Here is a 14,784-nt window from a genome sequence, read left to right on the forward strand (position 1 = left end):
GAAGGAAGGAAGGAAGGAAGGAAGGAAGGAAGGAAGGAAGGAAGGAAGGAAGGAAGGAGAGAGAAAAGAGAGAGAGAAAAGAAAAATGATAAAGGGATAGCCAAGGATGGCAATATTATGGGATTGAAAAGTGTGGGTGAGAAAATCCTGCAGTTGACCCTCACCCCACCTGGCATACACAAGAAGCACTATTAAAAGTTGGTCAAGTAAGTAGGCAGTTTATTCTCCTTCATAGGCATGAATGAGCTCTGTGCGTTCAGTCTGTTTATCTGAAAAAAGTCAGATGTCCACACCTAAGAGAGTCAGCCGGTTCCCAGAACTTAAGTGGACGGTCCGTGTCCATCCTTGTCCTTGTTTCTCCCTATACCCAGCTGCCTCTAGCAACCAGCCTTCCTTATCTTATGCCACTCATGGCAGAGAGCAGATTGTGGAGAGCACACAGAGAGATAAGGCGATTCAGGCAGAGCGGGCAATCGGCCTGTGGCGTGGCCCTCGTAAAACCTCTGGGTGGAGGGTGCGCCGGCTGAGCCCAGAAAGCCTGGTTCTTACGGACTCTCTGGAAGCAGGGCCTGAGAAACCTCTGATTCTCCAGGTGAGGAAGCCTCTCCAGGGCTCATCAGAGAAAGAGAAGCACTGAGCCACCAGGAAGGGGTCGGCAGGTCTGTTCGGTGCCAGGCAAGCTCCAGGACTCCGCAAAGGCCTCTTTGCTTTCTGAGCCTCTGGTTTTTATCTGGAAAACGTACACCACGTTGTACCAGATGATTACTGCGGTTCTTTCCCTCCACCTCAAAACCAACGTATTAACCAGAATTGGGAGTGTGTCTCCAATCTGAATAATAAACTCCTGGTTCCACTGAAAACCAGGTGATCCTTACTCTTTAGAGGATCCTGACATAGGAGACAAACAACAGGATCCTATAAGAACTGCGGGAGCTGAGCCTCCATTCTGCAAGCCAAGCCTCTTTAGAAAAAAACCAAAAGGCCACACGAAGTAGCACATGTCACACTCATCATGGCAAAACAGCCCCACACATCCCATAAAAATCTCAGAATCCATGGGGTACACGGAGGCTATTTGATTTGGATTGAAATGTCAGACACAAAAGGTTATCAGGGTACTTTGCTCTCAGAAATGGCAAAAGCTTTCAAAAGCATACTGTGCAGCCTCAAGCAACTGCCAAGACATTCTGAGTGTCTGGCTCCTAGAGTTGAAGTATTTCACTTCCTCCACTTTATGTTAGCTCTCAAGAGAACACTGGGATATGTTGGGGTTTTAATTGCTAGAATGTACCTTGTCTGAAAAAACCAAGTACTTCATTCAAGAAGAAAACACCTTGAGGCTGGCATTTACTCAGCTGGGTGTGCAAGAGTTTGAGTGAACTGGTCACAGAGCGAAATAAATCAATAGCAGTACTTTTCATTTTTTATGAAACTCTAACAAGCATTCTCTCCTCTTGATTCTCATCCTGAGTATCAGTATCTCCCTTTCACAGATGAAGAAACTGAGTCATGGGGTTTATGCAACTTGCCAAGGTCACTTGGTCACAGTGACCGTATCAGGGTGTCAAAGCTTTCTGCTATGGGTCACGTGCTGTCCTCGTTACACCATTTAAAAGCGCCCTGGCCCAAACGGCAATGGTCATTCACACACTGTGATTTAAAATCCGGTCATAGGGTGCTGCTGGCACACCCATGGCACAGGCTGAATGTTTTTATAGGTGTCTCATATAAACAGGCTGCAATAGATGCAAGAGCTGCCAAAGTCTGCGCTGTTAGAAAACAGACATCGCCTCAGGGAAGCATATCCGAATGATACCACCAAAAGAAGTACCAAATGGGCAACGAAATGCCATTGCTTCGTAGAGATATGTGCTTAGACACATGGCACGAGGAAACACAAGGAGATTTTGTACGAAGAGGTTAGATAGCTGACCACTTTGGACAGCTAACTCATGCAGACACAGCACAGCTTCCCAGAAACTGGGAGCCCAAGAATTAACTATTCCTTTTAAAATTTAAGTATGGTGTGTCCTGCACTAGGAACCTCCACTGTTGCCTGGGTCTTTGCCAGGTAGGGGCCAATCTAGGTCTCTCTCTCTTTTTTTTTTTTTTTTTTTTTTTTGAGACGGACTCTCGCTCTGTCGCCCGGGCTGGAGTGCAGTGGCCGGATCTCAGCTCACTGCAAGCTCCGCCTCCCGGGTTCACGCCATTCTCCTGCCTCAGCCTCCTGAGTAGCTGGGACTACAGGCTCCCACCACCACGCCCGGCTAGTTTTTTCTATTTTTTGGTAGAGACGGGGTTTCACCGTGTTAGCCAGGATGGTCTCGATCTCCTGACCTCGTGATCTGCCCATCTCGGCCTCCCAAAGTGCTGGGATTACAGGCTTGAGCCACCACGCCCGGCCATAATCCAGGTCTCTTAAGTGGGCCAACAGCAACGTTCTCGTGGTGAGAATGCTACTAGACCAGGCATGGCGAGAGGAGAGAAACCTATTGCACAGTTGGAAGGCTAACCAACGACCCCCACCGAGGGACTGTGTATATACCAAACAGCACAAACCCAAACAGATGCGGAGCACACTGGAGTGCACCACCTTGCTGCCCAAGAAATCCTCATTTCTTCACAGAGCACCAGGAACATGACTCCCTGAACTGGTACAGCAATAGCAGCAGGCCCCGGCTGAGGAGCAGCCAACAATGACCAGGGCAGGTGCAGCATGGCAACTGCCAGGTAAGTGCTTAGAGCAAGTTTCTACAGAAATCAGGGGACAAGGATGACGAATGACCTGCCCAAGGCGGGAAGGGAGATACAGGTGGCTCAGGGTGCAGCGAGTTTCCTGAGACTCTCTTCGAGGGGCTCATATCTGTTGTCTGGCAGTCAGGGGCCAGCAGTTCTTCTCTCATTCTCTCCATGGAATGGAGAGATGCAGGGGATTCAGGGGGATCACAGGCCCAGGCAGAGCCCAGCTTGGTCATGAGAATCACACACACACACGGGGACAAGAGCAATGATGTCAGCAGCTGCAGCCTTGCCAGGAAGCACCCCAGGAATAACTGGAGAGCAAGTCAAGGACTTGGGGCCCTGTGAGCTGACAATCAGCATGCTAGGGGGTAAATGACAGCAAACGAAGGCAAAAAGAGCATGGGTTTGCAGGTTTGAGAGAATGGAAAAGCCAGGAAGGAGACGTAAAATGCAGGATAGGGCCTATTTTCATCAAGGTCACCTTGAACTCCAAATCCAGGGCTCCTGTGCTTCCCCTGGACAGAGTCCCCAGAAGTGGTGCCTTTTCAGATCAAATGAAAAAAGATTGTATTTTGCTTGAGAGATCATAAAACCTCAACAAAATTGCCATGCAAATTGGCTGTGAATGAATTTCTCTCTCCCACAATGCTACGAAGGGGAAAGGGGGGAGGCCATAAAAGGAAAATTCTGACCATTAAGGAGGCCTTGGAGAGGTCACATAAAAACTTCCATCTGCTTTTGGTCATTAGATGAGCTAAGATGACAGAGCTGCACAGCAATCGTTCTCAGCAAGGTTCCAGTTGACACATCCATCCCCTACCCTACCACACACCCCACAACTTGGGGTTTAAAGTTTTCCTCATATTTGTTATTAGATCTTGATCTCCAGGGAATTAGGCATCTTTTGCAGTAACTGATGATACCGTACGCCATGTCTTTCGTAGACAACACAAATGGAATTGTTGATGTGGCAAACTACGATCTATTTTTATTTTATTTTTATTTATTTATTTATTTTTTGAGACGGAGTCTCGCTTTGTCACCCAGGCTGGAGTGCAGTAGCGCAACCTCAGCCCACCGCAACCTCTCCCTCCTGGGTTCAAGTGATCCTCCTGCCTCAGCCTCCCAAGTGGCTTGGATTACAGCTGTCACCTCACCTGGCTAATTTTTGTGTTTTTAGTAGAGAAGGGATTTTACCATGTTGCCCAGGCTGGTCTCGAATTCCTGACCTCAAATGATCCACCTGCCTCAGCCTCCCAAAGTGCTAGGATTACAGGCATGAGCCACAGTGCCCGGCCCAAACATAAGATTTGGTAGATCAATGTAGCAGACAGACTGGCTTCCCCTTGTCCTCACTCCAACCCACCTCCTCAAAAATCCTCTCTACCTACAAGATAATGTTTCCTCCCCTCCCTTACTGTCAACACTCTGTCAACAGGCAGTGATCAGCACTGTTTGCCCCGTGACCTATGTGGACCTATGATGCTGTCTGCTTCTAAAAGGTCTTTACCCTCCACGATGGAATAATGGAAAATTGAAGCCATCAGGTTCTGAGATTGAAAAAATAATGGATGGATGTTTCTATGTAACACTAAAGACAGATCTGACTTCTACTGATGGGGACTATTTGTGAAAATACTCCAAAAGGACTCCAGTCCATGTCGGAGAATCATGACTAGCCGCTGGGTTGGATGAAGCTAGAAACCATCATTCTGAGCAAACTATCCCAAGGACAGAAAACCAAACACCGCATATTCTCACTCATAGGCAGGAACTGAACAATGAGATCACTTGGACAAGGGGCAGAGAACATCACACACCCGGGCCTGTCATGGGGTGGGGGGAGGAGGGAGGGTTAGCATTACGAGATATACCTAATGTAAATGACGAGTTAATGGGTGCAGCACACCAACATGACACACATACACATATGTAACAAACCTGCACGTTGTGCACATGTACCCTAGAACTTACAGTATAATAAAAATAAAATAAAATAAAAAGAATGGAGTTAACCTGTCTGAATCAAGGAGAAAACAAATGTTTGCATTTGTATGCCAAAAATACAGACATTCATAAAAATTAATAAAAAATGGAGGCATTCTCATTTCTTGGTGGTCTCGAAGTTTCTTCTACCACCTGTCATGTTACTGCATGTAGTTTGATGACTGATAATTCTATTCGCATTAGGATATTTGGGATGCCTCAATGCATGCAACAAAGACCAAAGAGCTATGCTGGCTGCCTCATGATGTCCCTGGGAAGTCTACTGATAGGTTTTTCTTTCTTTTTTTTTTTTCAAGGTATTTTTTTGTGTGTGGTCTCTATTGACTCTGAGAAGGTTTTTTCTTTTGTCATCTTGCCTTTTCCTTTCCTACTGGAGGACAGCAGGTGGTGGGTGTTCCTGGGCTATGCACTATCACTTAGGAGTGAGAAAGTAGAAGGATGATCAGAGGTCCATGACCAAGAGTGGTGCTTTTCAAATGTGCCCTTGCCTGAAGGGTGATTAACATTTCTTATGAGTTTTATCCATTTCATTTGCCTTCCTCTGTTCTCTAGCAGATTTGAAAAAATTTTAAGAGCATTCCCCTGGAGAACTGCAACAAGATGAGGATGCCCACTCTCACCACTTCTATTCAACACAGTACTGGAAGTGCTAGTCAGAGCAATCAGGCAACAGAAAGAAAGTAAAGGCATCCAAATAGGAAACGAAGAAGTCAGACTCTCTTTGCTGTTGATGTGATTCTACAGCTAGGAAACCCCAAACAACTTCACCAAAAGTCTCCCAGAACTGACAAATGACTTCAATAAAGTTTCAGGATACAAAATCAATGTGCAAAAATTAGTAGCATTTCTATGTTATTTCACACCAATAATGTCCACGCTGAGAGCCACATCAAGAACACAGTTCAAAAGCTCTGGGATCAGGCGAATGGATCACTTGAGGTCAGGAGTTCAAGACCAGCCTGGTCAACATGGCAAAACCTTGTCTCTACTAAAAATACAAAAATTAGCCAGGCATGGTGGTGCGTGCCTGTAGTCCCCAGCTACTTGGGAGGCTGAGACAAGGAGAATCATTTGAACCTGGGAGGCGAAGGTTGCAGTGAGTTGAGATTATGCCACTGTAATCCAGCCTGGGCAACAGAATAAGACTCTGTCTCACAAACAAACAAAAAAATCAGTTCCATTTGCAGCCAGTTGCAGTAGCCATTAAAATATAAAATACATAGGAATACAGTTAACTAAAGAGGTGAAAGATCTCTACAATGAGAACTATAGAACACTGCTGAAAGAAATCATAGATGACAGAAACAAATGGAGAAACATTCCATGCTCATGGATTGGAAGAATCAATATTATTAAAATGCCCATACTGCCCAAAGCAATCTACAGATTCAATGCTATTCCTATCAAACAACCAATGTCATTTCTCACAGAACTAGAAAAACCTCTTCTAAAATTCACAGGGAACCAAAAAAGAGCTTGAATAGCCAAAGCAATCCTAAGCAGAAAGAACAAAGCTGGAGACATCATATTACCCAACTATACTATAAGGCTACAGTAACCAAAACAGCATGGTATTGGTACAAAAACAGGCACATAGACCAACGGAACAGAATAGAGAACTCAGAAATAAAGCCACACACCTACAGCCATCTGAGCATAAACAAAGTTGACAAAAATAAGCAACGGGGAAAGGACTCTCTCTTCAGCAAATGGGGCTAGGTTAGCTAGCCATATGCGGAAGAATGAAACTGGACCCCTACCTTTCACCATATACAAAAATTAACTCAAGATGAATTAAGGATTTAAATGTAAGACTTCAATCATAAGAATCCTAAAGAAAAGCCTAGGAAATATCACTCTGGACACTGACCTTGGAAAAGAAAGTCCTCAAAAGCAACTGCAACAAAAACAAAAATTAACAAGTGGGACCTAATTAAACTAAAGCGCTTCTACACAGAAAAAGAACCTATCAACAAAGTAAACAGACAATCTACATAAATGGGAGAACATATTTGCAAACTATTCATTCAACAAAGGTCTAATATCCAGAATCTATAAGGAACTTAAACAACTGAACAAGCAAAAAAACAAAAACCATATTAAAAAATAGGCGAAAGACATGAACAGACACTTCTCAAAAGAAGACATATAAACATGAAAAAATGCTCCATATCAGTAATCATTAGATAAATGCAAATCAAAACCACAATGAGGTACCATCTCACACCAGCCAAAATGGCTATTTCTAAAAAGTCCATAAAACACATGCTGGAGAGGCTGTGGAGACAAGAGAACACTTATGCACTGTTGGTTGGAATGTAAATTAGTTCAGCTACTATGGAATGCAGTTTGGAGATTTCTCAAAGAACTTAATACAGAGCTACTAATTTGACCCAGCCATCCCACTACTGATAGTAGTATCTATCCAAAAGAAAACAAATCATTTTACCAAAAAGATATATGCATTCACATGTTCATCACAGCACTATTCGCAATAGCAATTGTGATTCCATGTCCATGTCTACTGGACACGGAATCAATCTAGATGCCCATCGATAGTAAACTGGATAAAGAAAATGTGTTACATATATACTATGGAATACTATGCAGCCATAAAAAGAATAAAGTCATGACCTTTACAGCAACATGGATGCAGCTGGAGGCCATTATCCTAATTAATGCAGAAATAGAAAACCAAATACTGCATGTTCTTGCTTATAAGTGGTAGTTAAACATTGGGTACTTGTGGACATAAAGATGGCAACAATAGATACTGAAGACTGCCAGAGGGAGCCGGGAGCTAGGGGATAAGGACTGAAAAACTAACTGTTGGGTACTACACTCAGTACCTGGGTGATAGGATCATTCATACCCCACACCTCAGCATCATGCAATATACCCAGGTAACAAACCTGCACATGTATCCCCTGAATCTAAAAGTTGAAAAAAAATTCAAAGAATACAGCAAATGTACTTCTCAGCTATGTCTCATGCAACGTACGAAGTGTTTACGTAACTACTGTACATTCAGAGAACTGAATTTAGAACCTGTCTGACTGTAAATCTGATGGATTCTAAAAGCAACAAAGCTTCTTAGAACTGCTGGAGGCAGCCTACCATCTGACTGGATTGAGAAAGACCTAGAAGGCCATCTCCTCAGGGTTTTCTTGGAAACATATCACTGGAGGGGTGTGTCTCCCAATACCATTTCCAGAAAATCTTTCAGGTTTACTGCAAGGTCGATCATATCCACTTAATTTTCATAGACAATCTCTATTTCAAATATTTCCTTTGCGTCTTCATGTACCATCGAAACACTCCAAAAACAAGTATAATTATTATGTAGCCAATAAAATTTAATTTAAATTTTTAATGTCAAGGAAAAATGCTTATGTTCAGGTTAAGACAAACAACCAGAATAGAAAACTATAAACGGTATTACCTTAAACATGTAAAAATGCATAAAAAAAGCTTTAAAAGCTGGAAAACATCTTGTGTTAGTTAAGAAATGCAGACAAGGCACCCTTACATACTGTAGATGGGGCGGTTAACAGGTATAGCTTTTTTAGTCCCCAATTTGGCAGCATCTATCAATATTTCAAACAGATGTGCCTTTACCCAGGAATTCTAATAATCCTTGACCTAGAAAATCTTGAAATGTACACAAAGATATACAAATAAGGAAGTTAATACAAAAACTGTAATAGTGAAAAAGTGGGAACAAAATTCAATAGATTGTTTATTAATAGGGATGGGTTAAATAATGTCCTATTTGTACTTCTGAATAATACTCTGTAGCTTTTAAAAATAAAGAAGGTATGTCATAAAAAATCCATGCCACATTAAGGTGCTAAATAATATACATACAATGAGTTGTTTTAATTTTTTTATTTTACTTTTTTGAGACAGAGTCTCGCTCTGTTGCCAGGCTGGAATGCAGTGGCAGGATCTCGGCCCACTGCAACCTCCGACTCCCTGGTTCAAGCAATTCTCCTGCCTCAGACTCCTTAGTAGCTAGGATTACAGGCATGTGCCACCATGCCCAGCTGATTTTTGTATTTTTAGTAGAGACAGGGTTTCACCGTGTTGGCCAGGATGGTCTCGAACTCCTGATCTCGTGATCCGCCCGCCTCGGCCTCCCAAAGTTCCGGGATTACAGGCAAGAGTCACCACACCCAGCCTTAGTTTTTAAAAGTGTACGTGTGTATATACGTAAATGCACCAAAAATGACTAGCAGAACATGCCCCATGGTTATCAGTCATTACCTCCTGAGAAGGGTGGAGAGTTATGGGATGCTTTTGGCTACAACAGAAAACCTAATTCACCTTGCTTCATCTGGTAATGGTTTCATGATCTCACAAGTGTTTGAAAACAGACTCTTCTTTGTGTAATTCAGAAGGTCAAGGGCACCACGGAGACCCCCCCCCCAACTGCCCCCTGCCCCCTGTCCTTCTTCACCTTTGCATTAATCCAAAGGTCAGCTGAGACCTGGCCCAGCCCCTCTGATGGCTGATGGCTGCCCAGTTTGCAGGCATTACGGCCTCATATCACAGCAACCAGTGGAAGGAAAGAGCTGTTTCCTTCCTTGCCTCTTTTAAGACCAGGGAAACTTTCCCAGAAGCCTCTCAGTAGCCCACCGTCACATTTTATTGGCTAGAACAGGGTGCACATGCTCACCCTGAGCCAGTCACTGGCAAGGACAGCAGCCCCACCCTCACTTGCATGGCCAATGAGATAAACCTCCTGAGACAAGTGTGGGTTGGCAGTCTACTGTACAAAATCCACTTTCTCCTAGGCAAATAAAAGCTGAGGGGATGATTAGGCCACAGGGACGAAGGGGATTTTTTTTCTTTCTATTAGAAATGGTTCTGTAATATTTGAAAATTTTTACAAGATTATATCCATGTGCTTTTTAAGATAGACTATTATAAAAATATTCTAATACACAGAAAAAACACTGAATAGAAAATATATCTTGAAATTGTGGGGGGTTTTTTCCTTCTTTTCCATCTTTTCCAAAAACTATGTACTTTTATAAACAGAAAAACAGTAAGTTTTTCAGATGACCTCGAGCTCTGAATATTTTACCACCAAGGAACTCAAATATCCTTCATAAAACTACGCATGTCATTTTTGGCTCAGAAGAGGCTAGAAGAATCACACCACTAGGTTCTGTCACCTTGTCACCTGTCTGCCTTTAGATGGGCCTGTGTTTTCTGGATGCCTGGATGATTTTCAGTGGTCTGGGAACATTATCTGCCATGGCCTTCAGCAAAGCAGCAAAGTCCACAAATTGGGTCCTGGGGCCCAACCTCTCAGCTTCAGCCTCCATCACTGCTCCCATCTCCATCCTGGTACTCCCACACCTGATGCCTTCCTCTCCCTCTCTCCTCTCCATCCTCATCCAGGCCTGCCTTGGCTCTAGGGGTTCCTCTACGTTTCCTTCCCCCGAAACATCAAACTGCCATTGCCATTCTCTTAGAGCTTGGTTTTCAAGATTTACTTTTAGGGAGTGTGGAAGGCAAATGGTAGCAGAGAAATCGCCTTTCCAAATAATAAATGGAATCCCAAAATATATTTAAAAAAATCAGAGTGATGTTGGTTGAAGTGTTTTCAGGGCCACCCAGGTGACCCCTCCTAATATCAGGGTGAGGGACACCACTGCCTTGCAATATCCATCTCTCCGAGACGGCAGGAGGCAGCAATCATCTCAGAGTGCGAAGCATAAAAGGCACCCCAGGTGAATTTTAACACACCCGGCACTAGTTTCAAGTAACTCGTACTGTGGTCGAAAGATGGAGCGATGGCTTTGATCCTAGAAAGTGACCCACCATGGAACAGACCAATGCCCCTCAAAGGGGACAGGTGTTCGTCCTCTCCACCACATTTTTAAAGAGTGCTTGATTGTCACTAGCAGTCTTGATCAACAGAACCTACAGCCTAAGTACCAGGAAGAGCTTCAGATGAAAATATCCTAGGAAGGGCTATCAACAAAGCAAACCAGAAGCCAGGGACTGCAGGAGAGGGTGGAGATAAGCATGCTCCCAATAACTCCATTTTGCCTCTGATGAGCTTCCACAGCTGCCTGCCCTCCGGCCCTGGCCCGGTTCTCCACAGCCGGCCTTGGGTTTGCTGGTTAACCAAATTGAATCTCTAATTGGTGAACTACATGGAACATATTTGAGTAACCTCCTCGTCCTCCTTGCTTTCCAGCCTCCTCTCTCTCGTCAACAGTAATAAAAGCAATCACTTTTGTTAGGCCTAACACACGTCCTTGACTGGTAATACTACAAACTTGGCAAGGTTAGCATCATTCGCACTGTTTTTCTGACAAGGACTCTGAGTCTCAGGGAGGTTAAAAATTGCCATAGCTGAGCTGGGAGGCTACCCCAGGTCTGTCTGAGTTCAAAATCTGCATTTTATTTCTTGCCAAGTCACAGGGCTCTCCATTCAAATATGACTACAGGTCAAGGTCAGCAATGTGGAAGCCCTACCAGCAACTCTCCTTTCCTGGGCCCCTTTCTGGCCACCACCCCGGAGAATGGCATCCCAGAACCTCATTTTCAGTTTACAATCCCTCTCTCTCTCCCCCGCATATCATCTTGTTAGCTCCTCAAGGGCAGGTACACCCCATCTTCTTATTTTTGTATCATCTGGGCTCTCTATGTGGTATATGCTCAGTAAACATGCTGAACTGGATTCAGTGCATCCCAGAAACTTGCCAGCGTACAGTATCTGGCAGCTGTGAGAAATGCAGCTCAGGTCCTCTCCCAGGCATCCTGAGTTAGAATCTGCATTAGCCAAGGGCCCCAGGTGATTCCAGGGCACTGTGATCTCCAGCATCCTCCATCTCCTTATACACAGTTTTTTTCATACCAGTGTAGAGGATCAACACTCTCCTTTCTATTCTGATCCATCAAATGGAACCACCCATTGTTTTAAGACTTACAAAAGTTTAAGTGGTCTCTGGGGGAACTTTACCTAAGAAATGACTTTGTGTAAAATGCCAAGGGGTCCTCACTCTCAGTTAATTCAAGTGAAAAGCAGTAGTGCCTTAAAGACTACATTAAAAATTCCCCCTTTAAACATACGCTCACATTTAATACATGTTTATTTAGTGCCCTGAGATACTATTAATCATCAACACCTTGAGATTTAAAATAGAATTACTCATAGTTAAGTACCCCATTAGCATTCAGAAATTTCTAACCTTTGGATAGTGATCACCAACAATTCAGCTCCTTTCCCACACCTATTTACTGAGCATCTATTCTGAACAAGGCCCCATCGGGATGAGATGCTGTGGGGAATATGAAATGTGACAGTCCCTGACCTCACATCTTTGCTACAAATAGAACGAGGATCAGGAACATGCTAATCAGACATTTCTGTAAGCAAATAATGCACCAAGTACCACATCCACTATTTAAATGTGAAACTCAATTAGATGCTTGCTATGATGCAGCCAATTAAACCGTTGGCATAAAGCAGCCAAGAATACTGAGTCACTGGGCTATTTTCAACACCTCGAAATCTGACCTCTCTTGGGAAAGAGTTGCACCGTGCATGGAATCAGCATGGGACAGTGTCGTGATCACATTGGGAGAACCGACGATTCATGTAAAGAACAAAACACATGCTTGTTTTAAAAATTAAGAAAGAAGACTTAGCCCTTTGGGTTCTTAAGGTTCAAAAGCAAGACTCTGAAAACATGAACATGTAAAGATGGTTATATTAAAAAGTATATGCATGTCTTATTATTTTAATTTGAAGAAATTAACTTTCAGTCTTTAACCTAGTAAGTTGCAGCGTTGAGTGAGCTATAAAGATTACCAAGAGTTAAGAAAGGTTGTTCAAATAAAATAAGGTGAATTCAACTTAAACATGGCACACGTCAGGTGATATGTGTTATCTTTGACAATTTTCATCATTTGCACTATTAAACAGCCAGAAATTTTTAAAGGGTCCAAACTGTTCTAAGAGAACCAAATGAGCTTAAAAACAATTGTTGTTTTCTATATAAAGATCAATTCTTCAGTCACCATCCGAACACTCTCTTATCAGACCACTAATTAGTAAAGCCTCACTTGATTCTTTTTGGCGTGTTTAACTCTTTGGGAGGTAACGTTTTATTAATAACATATTTCCTCTAGAATGTATTTCCTTCTTTCACCTCCACAGGAGCCCCTCTGGGAAGCAGCGAGAATAAAACCGATTCTACATTTACGCACAGTGGGGCAGACCAGCAAATAAATAGAGGCATCGATTTCCAAGAAGCAAACGACTAAAAGCAGCGCATTTACAATTCTTCTAAGCCACACTCCACATCTCTCTGTGAGATGGAAGATAATTACTGAATGTCTTTATGTTGCACACTTTATTTTTAACGAAATCTTTAAGTAGACTGCTGAGAGATACCAATACTTCTTCTACTGGTCCTGGTTTAGCGCTGTAATGAAACACTGAATTTTTGCTTTTGTAAAATAGTGGCGCAGGTCAGGATAACTCTTTTAAACATTACACTATTTATTTGGGGGTTATTTTTGGCAAACTTTTTCCTTTAAGGACATCTTAGTAGCAGAAAGATGGAGCTAGTGTGTGCGCTTAAATGTGAACAGTGCCTCCCAAGGAGGGCAGCTCTGTGTTTAATGCAAGCCATAATTAGTTGGTCAATTCACTGATGGGGACCAAGTTACACTGAGAGACACAGAGGTGCTGGCAGAGATTTCTTGCTGGGAACTACTTGAGAACTAATTACCTGGGAAGTCCAAACAGGAAAAACCTTTCTATTAAGGAAAATAAGGTATGGGATCTAAACGATCAAGACGGTTTAGCTCGCCTCTGCTGATTAAGTTAATTTAATAAGTGCTCAATGTTTTACCTGTGAGAAAACAGGCTAACTACTTTAATGGAGTTGGGGTGGATGCCAAAGCAACGGGTAAAGACTAAACTCCTCTCCGGGACCCTCCTGAACACCTGTTGAACTCCAGGGCTTCTAACTTTCCGTACAAACGCCTCCCGGATACAACCTCGGGAGGGTTTAGCCTTCGTGGACGTGCATGTGTATATTCAAGGTTTCCATCTTGCTTAATCAACAAAACTAGTTACTAATTATTTATGAATCACAGGGCTGAAACAAACTTTCTTACCTTGAGCAATTAAGGAGTGGCAAGCAGAGGAACGGGACTGGTTTCGAATTTAGCCCCGTGGTGCCTGTCCCTTCCCTGGTTACCGACTTGCCCAGCTCTTTAGAAAGGTCAAAGGTGCGTCCCTCCTCGGCTGGGAAAGGGGCACATCTCCCAACAAAACCACACGCAGACATCCAACCTGGGGAGCTCCGGGGTGGGGGCAGCGATGCAAGGAGCCAGGCTGCACCCTCTCTGCGCGCACGGGGGTTGGGGGCACAGACTCCACACCCAATCCGGCCCGGAACCAATTCCGACCCAGGGACTCCGAGAGACCGCGGGCCCAGGGCGCGCATGCCGCACTCTCCAGGGGTCCAGGACGCTTGACGTTTCGGAGCGTCGCGCGATGGGGCTCGAAGAGAACAGCGGGCAATCCCCAAAGCTGTTGCCCTGGGGCACGATCCCTATCCACCCTATCGGACACCCCGAGGACCCCCAAATTCCGAGGCTCGGGTGCCCAATCCTCTGTCTTCTGCGTCGAGACGCGCCCGGAGCCCACCGGCCCAGCGGCTGCTACCTCCTGCAGGACGCGAAGCCCCTAGCGGCCTGACGGTGGTGGTGGGGAACCCACCTCTCCGCGCCCCCGCGTCCGGGGTCCCCGGCGCCGCGCAGCCTCGCGCCTGAGCGCCCCTCCGCCCCCGCGCGTTCTCCCCGCTGGCACGCAGGTGACCGAGTCCTGCCGACCCCGCGCGCTCGTACTCCCCACCCTGGGTCCCCCGCGCCCCTAGGCGCGGCCCCTTACCTCGGAGCGGGCCGGAGCGGCCCCGCGGGGCCGGGCGCGGACTGGGCCGGGGAGACGCGCCTCCCGCCGCCGCTGGGAGACGACGCGGCGAGCGGGCGCGGCGAGCT

At 44.8% G+C, this 14,784-nt stretch overlaps 1 protein-coding gene across 5 annotated transcripts in view; it reads right to left on the bottom strand.

Moving 5' to 3' along the window:
• The window catches only part of NPAS2 (neuronal PAS domain protein 2), a 183,954-nt gene extending 169,177 nt beyond the window's left edge, over positions 1 to 14,777 (bottom strand). For all 5 annotated transcript variants that reach the window (XR_002731472.1, XR_002731471.1, XM_023211375.1 and 2 more), the window contains exon 1: positions 14,678 to 14,777. The gene's annotated coding sequence lies outside the window, so the exon portion shown is untranslated. The remainder of the gene's footprint in view (positions 1 to 14,677) is intronic.
• Between the last annotated feature and the right edge of the window lie 7 nt (positions 14,778 to 14,784).

Source organism: Piliocolobus tephrosceles, chromosome 15 (assembly GCF_002776525.5).
Source record: "Piliocolobus tephrosceles isolate RC106 chromosome 15, ASM277652v3, whole genome shotgun sequence".
NCBI classification, from domain to species: domain Eukaryota; kingdom Metazoa; phylum Chordata; class Mammalia; order Primates; family Cercopithecidae; genus Piliocolobus; species Piliocolobus tephrosceles.